The 12,235-nt window shown below is 38.6% G+C and overlaps 1 protein-coding gene across 1 annotated transcript in view; it reads left to right on the forward strand.

The window, feature by feature from the left end:
* CMC1 (C-X9-C motif containing 1) overlaps window positions 1-12,235 on the forward strand; it is a 42,544-nt gene that overhangs the window by 27,695 nt on the left and 2,614 nt on the right. The window lies entirely within an intron of this gene.

Below are 12,235 nucleotides of genomic sequence, written 5' to 3' on the forward strand. Positions count from 1 at the left end.
AAGGCAGTTGTTGCCTGGTGGTTCATGGCAAACAAGGCTCAGCTTTACACTATTACCAGTTTTGAAATTTGGGGAGAACATTTGGAATTGAATGTAGGCTTTTTACTTTTGTGGCTCAAATTACTTTCCATTTTTTTTTTACTTTCACCACTGGCAACAGTCCTGGACTCTAGCTAAATACTAAAAACTAAATGAAGCTATTTTTCATAACTGATTTGACATCTTGTTTCCTATTTCATCACTTTTTTTTTTTTTTTTGGTCACCAAATATATAGGGCTGAAATCTTGATGTGTAGGGGAAAACAGGCAAATAATCTCAACAGTGTGAATTTCGATTCATAAATCCGAGACTTGCAACCAGACTGCTGGACAAGAAAACAGATGCCATGCAATAAATTAATACTAAGCTGAATAATAAACAAGATGTATTGTTAAAGGTCTTTAATGCAAAGAAGGTGATTTCAGACTTTCATATGCTTGTTTTCTGTCTTTGTTTAAATGAAGCCTCTGCATGTGTTTTCTTTATTGTTCTCTTTTGCACACATTTGAGCTTTGTTGGGTTGAGGACTCAGTCTCTGGTTGGGCAGTGGTGATTAACTTACACTAAATAGGCAGCAATAATGTGATTTGAGAATGAAAAGGATTCATTTCTTTTAAACGAGGGGAAAAAAAACAAGGTTGAAGGAAATAGTTTACATAATCTGTAAACTAGTTAAGGAGCTGAATATTTATGCAAGTTGAAATTGAAGCTTAGTTGCCCTCTAGGGGTTTTACATTAATACAGCATATGCTAGCTTTTGGGTGTTTTTTTCTTCTTTCGGAATAAAGGTGAGACAAGTCTTTGGAAAAAACTTACATACTGACAAATCTGTGGTGGTGGAGTCATGTGTACATCTGCATGCAGTGAGTAAAACTCATTTAGTTGAAAACCCAGAAAACAGAGGAACGATTTTTAGCCAGATTATTTTCTTTTTAATTTCACTGTACCAGTGGAGAATGCACTCACGCTCAACCAGTCTTACCACTGAAGTCCCAACCAGGAAGGATCCTTCCTTCTCCTAAGTAAACATAGGAGACAAAAGGTCATAGGGCGATGCAATGGCAACACCAGGACCCTCAGTCAGTTTCTGCTCATGTCCCAGCCACTGCATGCTGCTTCAAATTCTTGTGCCCTCAGCTGCCACTGAGGGGTCTGCTGTCACTTCTGGCCTTACAGCAGGTTGAGCCTTGGATATGGGCGTTTGATTGAATGTGTTAGAAATAAACTTTGTCTTCTTCTTTAGAAAGCAGTTGACAAAACCATTAGTTCTTGATTGTTTGGATAGGCATGTGATACTTCACTGGAAGTATCCTCATGCCATGGGGAGAAGTGTGACAAATGCCTTCTAAACTGGGATTACATTTACATATTTCCCCTTGTTTTAACTTTTAATATCTCCTTTGCCAGTGATTTTGTAGCAGATGCACTGTTAATACTTATTTGAAAAATTGCTAAATAAATTCATAAAAGTGCAGTTGTTTTTCTAAATATGGAAACCACAGTTATAGGATTATTTTTGCTGTTCATTTCATAGCAGTGTTGACACCATATTATTTTAAAATATTTTTGCATATGAAACAAGATAATTGGAGCAGGCAGAATTGATGCACTTAAACAACCACCTCCTGCCAAACTTGAGGCGCTGTCCATACAGCTTGAGGAGCATGGTGTAGTCAGCTGTCAGAAGGTAGAGCACTGTCCCCAAAGCTTTATTATACCAAACTACACCTTGATTTGTGCTAGCAAAGTTGATAGTCTTACACAGATTTTTATGTCATTATCCCATTAAGCTTTACACTGAAAAGCAGTTTCTCTTTTCTGAGGGGCTTTTATACCTAATTTCTGGTGCATTTGTTTTGCTTTGTAGATTTCTCAGACTTGTTTGTAAATCTCCTGTGTACCAGTATTTCATTTTACTGTCTTCAAAATTACAACTTTTGCTCTGAAGAAATATACCTGGTTACTGCAGTCATTTATTTAAATCACTTTACAGAGGTTGGAAGATAAATGTTACACAGTTACGAACAAATTTCCAGATATTGCTAAGCTTTGGTTTTCTGCTTTCCTGTCACGTGGTTTAAAGTCATCTCTTAAAAATCATAAGACAAATAGGGAAGTCTGAAATTCTAAATGCCTGTATAGTCAATGACACAACTTCATTTGAAAAAGTAATTTTACATACTTTATCACACTGTGGCCACGATTGCAAATTGTCAAGTTACTCTTCACTGTTTGGTTCAGAATATGGATACAGCAGATTTTTTCTTTTTCTGAAAAATTTTCACATTGGTTCTGTCATCCTTACTAGCACTGAGTGGTACCTCATTCAGCAGGAATTCTTCCCATACCTCTACACCAGCATATATCTAGTCATGTTTGGAAAAAAGAGACTAAACATATACTGCAAAGTAGGGTAACTGTTAATTACTATTTTGGAGATGTTGAAATGATGGTTGTGGATGAATTGTGACCTGTGAGGGAAAGTAACTTCCTCTATTAATAAATGTATTAATCTCTTATATTCTATCCTTTTTGGAGTGCCCAAAAGACCTGGAATCTTGACCCTATTGTATGTGCCCCATCCCACCCCCATCCTCCATCCTCCATCTGGAACCCTGGAACCAGTTTCAGTTTTGCTTAGAGGATGTTTTGTTTCATTCAGAGTAGTCTGAACTACTGCTGCTACTACCAACAACCTTCGTTGTTGGAACTCTGAGTTAAGAACATGGTTTTGGGAGTCCATTAAATTGAACTGGGGGGCAGGGGGGAGAGGAAGAATCCCTGACAGAGCAGGGTGTACCTGCGATCTGGTGTCACGGTGGAGTAGCTGGGCAAATGCCTCCTCAGGAGTTATATAAATGCCCTGCTCTATCCCCACCGTGTGGTAGAAGGACATTACTGTTACTTCCACTCTGTGAAGCTCTGTCTTTGAGAAATAGATATATTTTTTTAACTTTGGAGTTCAGCTAAAGAGTCAGTCGCTATGGGACAGAGGGAGGGGGATGTTGTTTCTTTAAATCATCTGTTATGCTAACTCCTCAGCTGTCCCTGAGTGGCTCAGCAGCTCCCGAAGGAGGTGGGAGGCTAAGCAGAGGCAAGGCTGCTCTGCGCAGCTCAAGTTGGATGCACTTGTTTATATAAAAGCAGGCAGTGACAGACAGTAGCCATGGGGGAACTTGCATTTGTTCCAGTTCTGCCTCTTCCAGCGCCTGGTATGGTAACACTTGATGTCAGGGATACTTACTGCAGGGTGGGAGGAAAATCAGATCAAGTCAGTCTTAAAGAAAGCAGTTGTTTAAAACCAGTGCAGTTTAACCAGGTGGCTGTGCTTGCTGGGTGTGCTTTACTGGAAACCTTATCGAGAAGGTAATGCTTGTGCTTGACAAGAACGTTTCTCAAGCAGGTTTCTTTAGTGGACAAATCAAGATTTACCCAAATAAACTGCTTCAGAGCAATGTGCTTACTTTGCTTAAAAAGGTAGATTTTTTGTAATTGCACTAGGAAGAAAAGGAGGTCTGCTTTTCTTGAAAAATCTGCCTGCATAGCCCAGCAGATCGTCATTTTTGAGCACTTAATTCTGCCTTGACTGACAACGTACTCACTGTAAAGCCTTATACATAATAGTTATGCCCTTGCTATTTCTCCAGTGTCTTCTGAGGACATAACCCTCTCCTATGTACTGCTGTGCTCTGCCTGTCTTGCTTAGTCAGAAGCAGGAGGACTTGTCTTGCAGCTCTTAAAAAGCTGGGTTGCTGGAATCTACTTTAAAAATATGACAGTGTACTAGATTTTTGTGTGTTTGGGGTAAAATGCATACACACACACATAGATAGGTGTGCATATTCATGCATACAGAAAATGCTGACAACTCTGTCCATCCAGGATGGAAGATCAGATCAGGTCAAGATCAGAACAAGTCTATGGCACTAAAACTAACAAGTAGACATTCTCTGTATTATCTCTGCCAAAACTCCCATTCGCTGTTGGAGTCCAAGTTCTGTTGAAGTTCTAGTGACTAAATGTATCTGCCTAATAAATTATGTTTACCATAGTATTCCATCATTTATCAATAGTCAGGAAAGCACTGCCTGATATTTTAAGATGTATGTTTTTTAAAAATCATATTTTCTGACTCTGTGACTACTTAAACACTTCTTAGTCAAGTTTCATGTGTGCATTCCATATTCATATCAAACTGAAAACTATCTTTAGTCTTTCTACACCTTGTCCCCAAAAAGACATTTTGGTCAGATCTCATGTGTGCAGGACATAGAATGAGGAGAGCTGACCTGTCCTTGTCCAAATGGCAGAACTAAATGCTCCTGAAAGTATCATGACATTGCATGTGTATGTTATTTTCAGAACTTTTTTTTTTTTTAACTCTCAGTTACTTTAATCTGCCATGTTTTTGCTAACACTTTTAAGTATTTTTCTGGATTGTCTGTCTCCAATTTGTTTTGTTAGCTGAACTGATTGGGTTGGCTTGAATTACTGTTTGGCTGTGTTCCTCAGCTTGTTTTATGCATTTTTCTTTTTCTTAAACAAAATAATTATTCTCTTTCTTAAACTTTGCTTTTCAGTTTCATACCCTGTTTCTTGGTGCTTATTATGAAATTGGAAAGAAAAGGTCTAATGATCTGCTGTGGATAAGTGTGGATTACTTGGGACAGACAGAAGTGCTTCTCTGCCATTGCTTGAGGTTTCTGGTTATGTCTCTTGCAAAGATCCACAATTCTCAATCTGCAAATTTTAAACTGCAGAGCATATGTAGTGAGTGTGGGGAGAGAGGTTCCTCCAGCACAAGCCTCTGCATCTCATGGCAATGGGACTGTATTTTCACTGTTCATGGCTTTCCTGGATTTGCTCATCATTCCTTGGTGCTAGTTTTTTAAGATCCTCTTTTTATTCCCCAGAAATTCTGTCTTTAATGATGGTTAGGTTTGAAAACAAGAGAAACCCTGCTAATGTTTCTCTAACAAAAAGATCAGCAGCTGAGCAATGACTTGTTTCGGATTAACTGGTGCTGGAGGATTCCTATGTGCCTTACATGAGTTTTCAGAACTGGTGTGGTATTGTGGTTTTTAAAAAAAAAACTTATATTTTTTCTATCATTTTTGAAACAAGGTTTAAATAAGCCATTGATTTCCTATATTTATTTAAAAGCCCATTGTAAGCAGTTGACTGAACTTAGATCCTTGTAATATCAACGTATGTAGGACATGAAAACTTGGAAGACTTTTGTTCCTAAGTAGGTAGGTAGCATTTACAGAGTGAGTAACTGGATTGTTCAGAAAAAAATCCCCAACCAACCCCCAAACATTTTTGATCTGTGTAGAGTGCCTTTGCTCCCTACTGCTTTGGCCTGTTCTGCATCCAGCTGAGAGATACTTTGAGGCCAATTAATTTTTGCAGCAGGATTTTGAAAACCTGCTAATGAAAAAAGCACGCATGGTATGAAACAAATAACTACAATTGCAGTAGTTGGGAGTTTTGCAGGATTTGAGTGGACCAGGGCAGATGGATGTTGAAGGAATCCAGGCTAGCATATACCTTTCTGGTTTTGGGATGTTTTTTCCCCCTTTCTTCCTCTTCTTCTGGATGCTTGTCAGTTTAGATCCACCATGTAGGGGATCCTAAGGGTTTTGAAGGGCATATGAGAATTTTATCCTTCAAGGTATAAGCCAAGCTTACAGTTGATGGGGATTAGGAAGAAACTTCCCTTGAGAAGATGTTTTTCCATAATGTAGACTTTCTGACACATTTTTGTAAAGCAGCTTTTACTGGCTTCTGAGAAAGATGGTGTACAGGACAAGTGGGCCCTTTGTCTGATTCAGTATGTTATTTTCTCATCTCTAAATGTCCCGTAAAGCAACGTCTTCGGATTTGTTTCTAGTATATTGATAACTTGCCTTCTTTGTCCCAAGGCATTGTGTTTAGACAAACAGTTTCTTGGTTTTTTGGGGAAGTATTCTTCCTCTGCAGATCACAGTTGTGCTCTTTGCCTTCCTGATGATTCTCTCCTGCTTTATGTTCACCTCAGACATGAGACAAGGGATATTTCAGCATTTCATACTGGAGTGCCAGAGAGGCTGTGGACTGCTGGGGGATCCTCTGTTTGTACTCTGTACTTTAAGATAAAGCTGCTTTTCAATGCTGAGAGTGTCCTGGAAAAGATTGGGCAGGAGGATGAATATCCCTTCCTTAAAATTCTTGATTTCCTGGGATTCTGTCCTCCCCAGTCCTATATTGTGTGCTAGTATGTATTGATCATCTCTCCTAGGACAGATGCCTCCAGCCACAAAAGCTGAAATGGAGCAGATTTGGGGGAGCTGGTGATGAGCAGGAAAATGGAAAGTATATGATTTTTATGTTACAGCAAATGAGTATTTGTGGAGACAAAGTATTTGATCTCATAACAAAGGTTCACTTGAGAGAATCAAGGTTATTTTATGTCAATTTTCTCTTTGCCCTATATAAGATGCATTTAATTATTTCATGCTATCTCTTTCTATTCAAATTAATCTGTCTTATATATATTGTTGCTCAAATTAGAATAATTCTTTAATCAGCTGTGTTATGCATGCCATAGTAGACTAGAATTGGAAAGCTACTCCTGGCATACTGACGATGCATGTATTTTATTTGTTATTGTAATTTAAAAGTAAAATCAGAAATATTGATTTCTACTTGACTGGAGAGATGATTTAGTTTGAATATCAGACTGATCTTAATCAGGTGAGAATTAATTGAGTTGGAGGTATTAGATATTCAGTGATGTTAACTGAACCATGATCAATCTACAGAGAAGCTTTCTTTGTACTGTGTTGGAAATATCAAATAGCTCACACTCCACAATGTAAAACAATCTCTTCATGTTCATGCCACTACTTCCTCAGTCTCATTAAATGCACCAGTAATCTGTTCCGTGCATACTGAGTAATCTTCAAAGTAACAAGCTAATAAATCATAATTTAATACAAAATTAAAAGCATGATAACTACCCCTAAAATGTTGCTGGTAATGTTTGGGATCATTTAATGTTTTTGTACACATTTTACAAACAAAGCTTTTAAAATTTTGCCCTTGTTTACATTTTAAAGGGAACTGTTTCCTCCTCCTACCATCACCTCCAAATCTGCATTCTTACTTGGGCATCTTTTCTCGACTCAGTAGTAGGGCACAAGGAATGACCCAAACACCAGAAAAAACTATTTCTTTTTTTGTGTGTGGAGGAAAAAAAACTACCCCAGAATAAGACTTGTCTGGATCATGATGCAAGCTTTTTTTTTTATTTTTTTATTTTAAGAGTGTGATAGCAGTATCATAAGTGTTGAGAAAATATAAATGGTGAGATAACACCTCTGTAGGACTTTCTCTTAAGTAGTAAAATTGTAAAGTCTTTAAATAAACGAGAGGCAGACCTGAGAGGATCAATTTATCTTGATAATGGGGAATATGTCATTTGTTTTGTGTACAAGCACATCTGCAAAATAGATGCACAATTATAATTGATAAAACTACAGTTCCAATCTAATATGAAATGTACAACACTTCACAATATGAGGCAATATGAAAGTGCCAAGTATTTTTATAATCTGAATCTGCAAAAAATGAACTTTCAGAAATAGCCTTCACACTACAAACAGTTCATACATTGAAAATAACGAGGATGATTCCTTGATGTTGTTATATCAACACAGTTTCCTTGTAGCTGCTTGTCTGGAGATAAGTCCCACTTTTTATTCTTCTCTTGCTTTGTACATGGGAAGATAATGATGTTTGCAGAAAGAAATAAAATATCTAATATTTAAAAATATTTAAAGTAAAGAGAAAAAATCCTTTAAAAATCTGCTACAAATATAATCTGATGCTGGTTGTTCCTCTATACTAAATCACAAAATCCCCCCACAACTTTCAGTTTGTTCTTAAGCTTGGGGCAGGACATAACAGATTTTTTTCATAAAGTCTTCCCTTTACATCCAAATAACTGAAACTTCAGCAGTCCAACACACCAATTCCACCATTTCATGTTGAATGCAACACAGTGAAGAGACCAGCCTAATTCTGCTTGGGGGTGGGAAGGTGTTCTAGGCTACGTAAAGAACTCTTGCATTGTAAATATGATGCCTTGCTTTTGTTGTCCACTGCTTGTAGTCCTGCAGACACTGAGATTAACAGTGTTAAATTCAACCTTGTCTGGTTTAATGGTGTGGAAGAAAATCATCATATTTATTCAGCAGAGCTAGGCCTCTGTCTCATGCCAGATGTTGGTTTGTCCATTTGACTAAAAATCCTACAAGTTTTTTATTTTTGTCACACAGAGCAAATATTTCTTGAACCTATTAATATGTTCTAAAATTAAAATGGGCGGCACCCTGGATTTTTATCTCCTTTTTTTTTTAAATTAGGAGTTGTATGTACCAGGACATCTGTTGGTGGATCCCCCACCAACTTTGTAACTTTCTGGTAATGTATCTGATCTTTTAAAATGAATACTTTAGTGTGTATTGCATATGCCCAGACTGCTTGGATAGGCAGGGAAATACTTTTTCCAGTTTTTATTCTGTGATAAGTGAACTGCTACCACGTTTCACTTCAGTTTCCATTTGCTTCCCATATTACCTTGTCATAAAGTCATAAAACAGAGGTGGAGAAAAAGCAATTAAAATATTAAAGAGAAACATTCTTCTTAGATGCTGGTTTTTTCCGCAATGATTAATGGGGACTGGAAAGATCTTTGTAAACAAAGTGTTCTTTACTGTGTCAACTGCTAGCTAATTATCAAAGAAACTTTAATAAAAAGAGTGCTCTCTAAATTAAAGCAGTTTTTAATCAACCATCAAATATACTAAGTCAGGCCCTTAAAACTAATTCTTGATCCCTCCAATATAATCTGTATAATTCTGTATCTGAAGGGAGTCATGGAAAGACCTGGAATAGGATTTTTATTTAAAAACATGCATGTCTGTACAGCATTATAGATAAATTAAGAAGGCTTTAAAAGGTTTTTTTTTCTGTTCTGTGACTTTACATGTGTCAGGATCTAATTTCTCCTAGTATTCTGTGTAGTGCATTCTCAAGTAGGTAAATTGGAATGGGAAGACCCAGTGAAATCCTGCTCTTGGATCCAGGGCAGATCTGGAGGTGCCAGGGACCGAACTCAGCAGCTTGCCTGAGCTGCTCAGGGCTGGAGAGGCTCCCTGCTGAAGAGTCAGTCCTTGGAAAGACTCGTTCATTGCTGGCCTCAGCCAAAAGCCCTCCTTCCCCTGACAATGTGGTCTTCCCATGATAGGCAGATCACCTACACATGCCAGCAGTGCTGTAGTGAGCAGGTGAGAACTGGCAACACTGAATTGCTCTGTATTCAGACATGGCTGTTCAGCTTTTGTTCAGTTGACAGCAGAACTTTGTCTTGGCAAAGATACCTTGTGGCCTTACACAGTTGAGTGATTTAGAGAAGGTACTAAATTGCAGGCTTATTTTAGCAGTTCAAATCTCTCTATGTGGCTATAATGGCCAAAATGTAATGAGACTTAAGATTCTCCAAGGTGTGACCAAAACTCATTTTGGATTCGCCTTGCAACAGAAATGCAAAGCTTTCTTCTTGAGAGAGGAAGAAGAAATCCCGCCTCAAATCAGTGATGAGCTGTTCAGTGAAGTCTCTCTGAGCTGTATCCTCGAGAAGAGATCTTTGCTCCGTGTGCATCCCCTTAGACAGAGCCTATGGCCTGGAGAGGAGCCTGTGGGGTAACCTATGTCAGATATGATGTCATGAACCATGGCTGCTGCAGGTGAAAGGGGGGTCTGTAGCCAGTTTCCGTGGCAACTGGTAGGCACCTGCAGCTTGCTGACGCAGTAGTGGATCTGTCCTTGTCTGTGCACAGAGCATTCAGTGATGGACATATGTAGCTGTCCTAGAAAAGCCTTGGCAAAGGGTTGATGTTATGGAGGGCAAGGCTTTTACCCCTTTCTAAGGAGGCATTTTCACTTCTGTTGTGTTGAGCTCTGTTCCAGAGTTTATTTAGCTTGTATTTGGAAATATTTGGGATAACTTTTATTGTTTGTTTGAAATACGTCTTTCTTTTGTGTTACAGTTTGCAATGAATTTGCAGACTGGCCCAAATTTACCTCTAGTTTTGCTGCTGCTTGAGATTCTGTTTTGGTAGCTTGCTGCTTGCAGGAAGAAAGAAGACATACCAGCCCATGAACTTGTAAAGTCATGGAAAGCCTTTTGCTAAAGTTGTAAGGACTGGATCATACACAAGACTTTGAAAAGATCAGTTCTGTTCTTTGTATGACATGCAGTGTAGGAAGAGTGTTTGAGCATAAGGTTCTGATTACTCCTCACAGCTGCTAAAATATTAAGTTACAATAGGTTTGTAATGACATCCTGTGTATCTGCTCCGTTTGTGGTGTCTTGCTATGCATTGGCATTTGTTCTACAATGCAGGTATTTCCTGAGTGAGGAATGAGTAAGGATTGTCAGGATGACAGAGATGGAGATTAATTCTTGGTTTAAGATATCTGGAACTACTGAGCAGTATTTCTGAGATTATTCTCCAAACCAGTAGTTTTAACACTCTTTGTGCTGCTCAATAATGAGACATTTCATTTCATGAGAGTTCATGAATCATGGAATCATAGAATCATAGAATCATAGAATATGTTGAGTTGGAAAGGATCTGTCAGGATCATCAAGTCCAGCACCTGGTCCTGCACAGATCACCCCAATCCTACCATGTGCCTGAGAGTGTTGTTCAAATGCTTCCTGAACTCAGACAGGCTTGGTGCTGTGGCCACTTCCCTGGGGAGCCTGGTCCAGTGCCCAACCACCCTCTGGGTGAGTATCTTTTCCTGATATCCAAACTAAACCTCCCCCAATTCAGCTTCATGCCCTTTCCTTGAGTCCTGTCACTGGCTGTGAGAGTGAAGAGATTGATACCTGCCCCTCTGTGAGAAGAAAAAGCAGAATTAAAAATAAAACAACATTCTTCAGACTCCTGGAAGGTTTCTGCTAAGTGTCTATAACTAAACCTGTCTTGCTGTCCTTACGTGACTGCCAAACGGATAATCAAGTTTTGTGTGCTCATATAAGGATGCCTAATATGCTTTAACCTTCTTTCTTCGTCTCAGTTGTTAAGCATCACTAAGGTTAGAGCTAAACAGCTGGAAGCAGTTTTATCACTTTGCAACTGTGCCTGGCCATGTACCACAGGCAGGGCCTTCTGAAGCCAGGGAATGCTAGCAATTGCAGTTCAGGCTTTTTTTGTTCACTGGGACATCACGCCTTTAACCAATCAAGACTGGTGAGCTAACAAGTGAGAGCGACCTCCTGTTGTCTGCCGTGGTTTTTTACTTCACAGCTTCCAGAAGAAATGATTACTACTACAAAAAAACCCCCACCAACCCAAAACCTCAGCATGGCACTTAAAGAAGTGCCTGTAGAGAGTATAAATCAAACTGGTCACTAGAGAGACGATAAGCTTTCAAAAGCTTTAGATGTTTTTCCCAGAAATTAAACAAAGGACATTTTTAGAAATGTACTAATATGTATGATTTTTCTGAGATGCTGGTGTAAGAACAGTCAATATAAACAGTCTAGGAAAGAACAGAAGAAATGTCAGATTCACCTTTGAAAACCAACGAAGCATTTTGATAACCTAATAACACATTTCTTGTCTTACTGAGCTTACACTGCTTTGTAAACTTCAGGTGTCCAGGTGTTTCCTCAAAGTTGCATTAATTTAAACCCATTTTCTGCACACTTTCATCTGGTTTTCATGTAGTGTGTGGTGCAGTTGCTGGTGTGTAATGCTGGGTCCTGTGTTGGATTACATTTTTAAAGTGTTCATCAGTAAATGTGTTTGAAGTAGGTAAGAAGTCAGGTTTTTTGCAAACTTTGGCAGTATAAGGCTGCTTAAATCTGTCATCAACACGTTCAGCAAAAACTATATTTTCCTGTAAATTATTTTTAAAAAAGCCTAATTAATATAGCCATGGAGAAGCAGAATTATATCACCTAGGGATTGCTTGCAGCTGTTGGATCCCTTTCTCAAAGACTTGCCAGTAGCATCTAGGATAGTAGAAGGTAGATTTCATTCCACTGAGGTCTGTGGTTGTTTAATGCCCATTTCAGAGGGCATCTGCTATGAGCAAAGGACAAGAGTGCTGCCTTTATAGGCACAAATCTCTATT

This window comes from Lichenostomus cassidix, chromosome 2, assembly GCF_008360975.1.
Source record: "Lichenostomus cassidix isolate B80296 chromosome 2, HeHo_3.0, whole genome shotgun sequence".
Lineage (NCBI taxonomy): Eukaryota > Metazoa > Chordata > Aves > Passeriformes > Meliphagidae > Lichenostomus > Lichenostomus cassidix.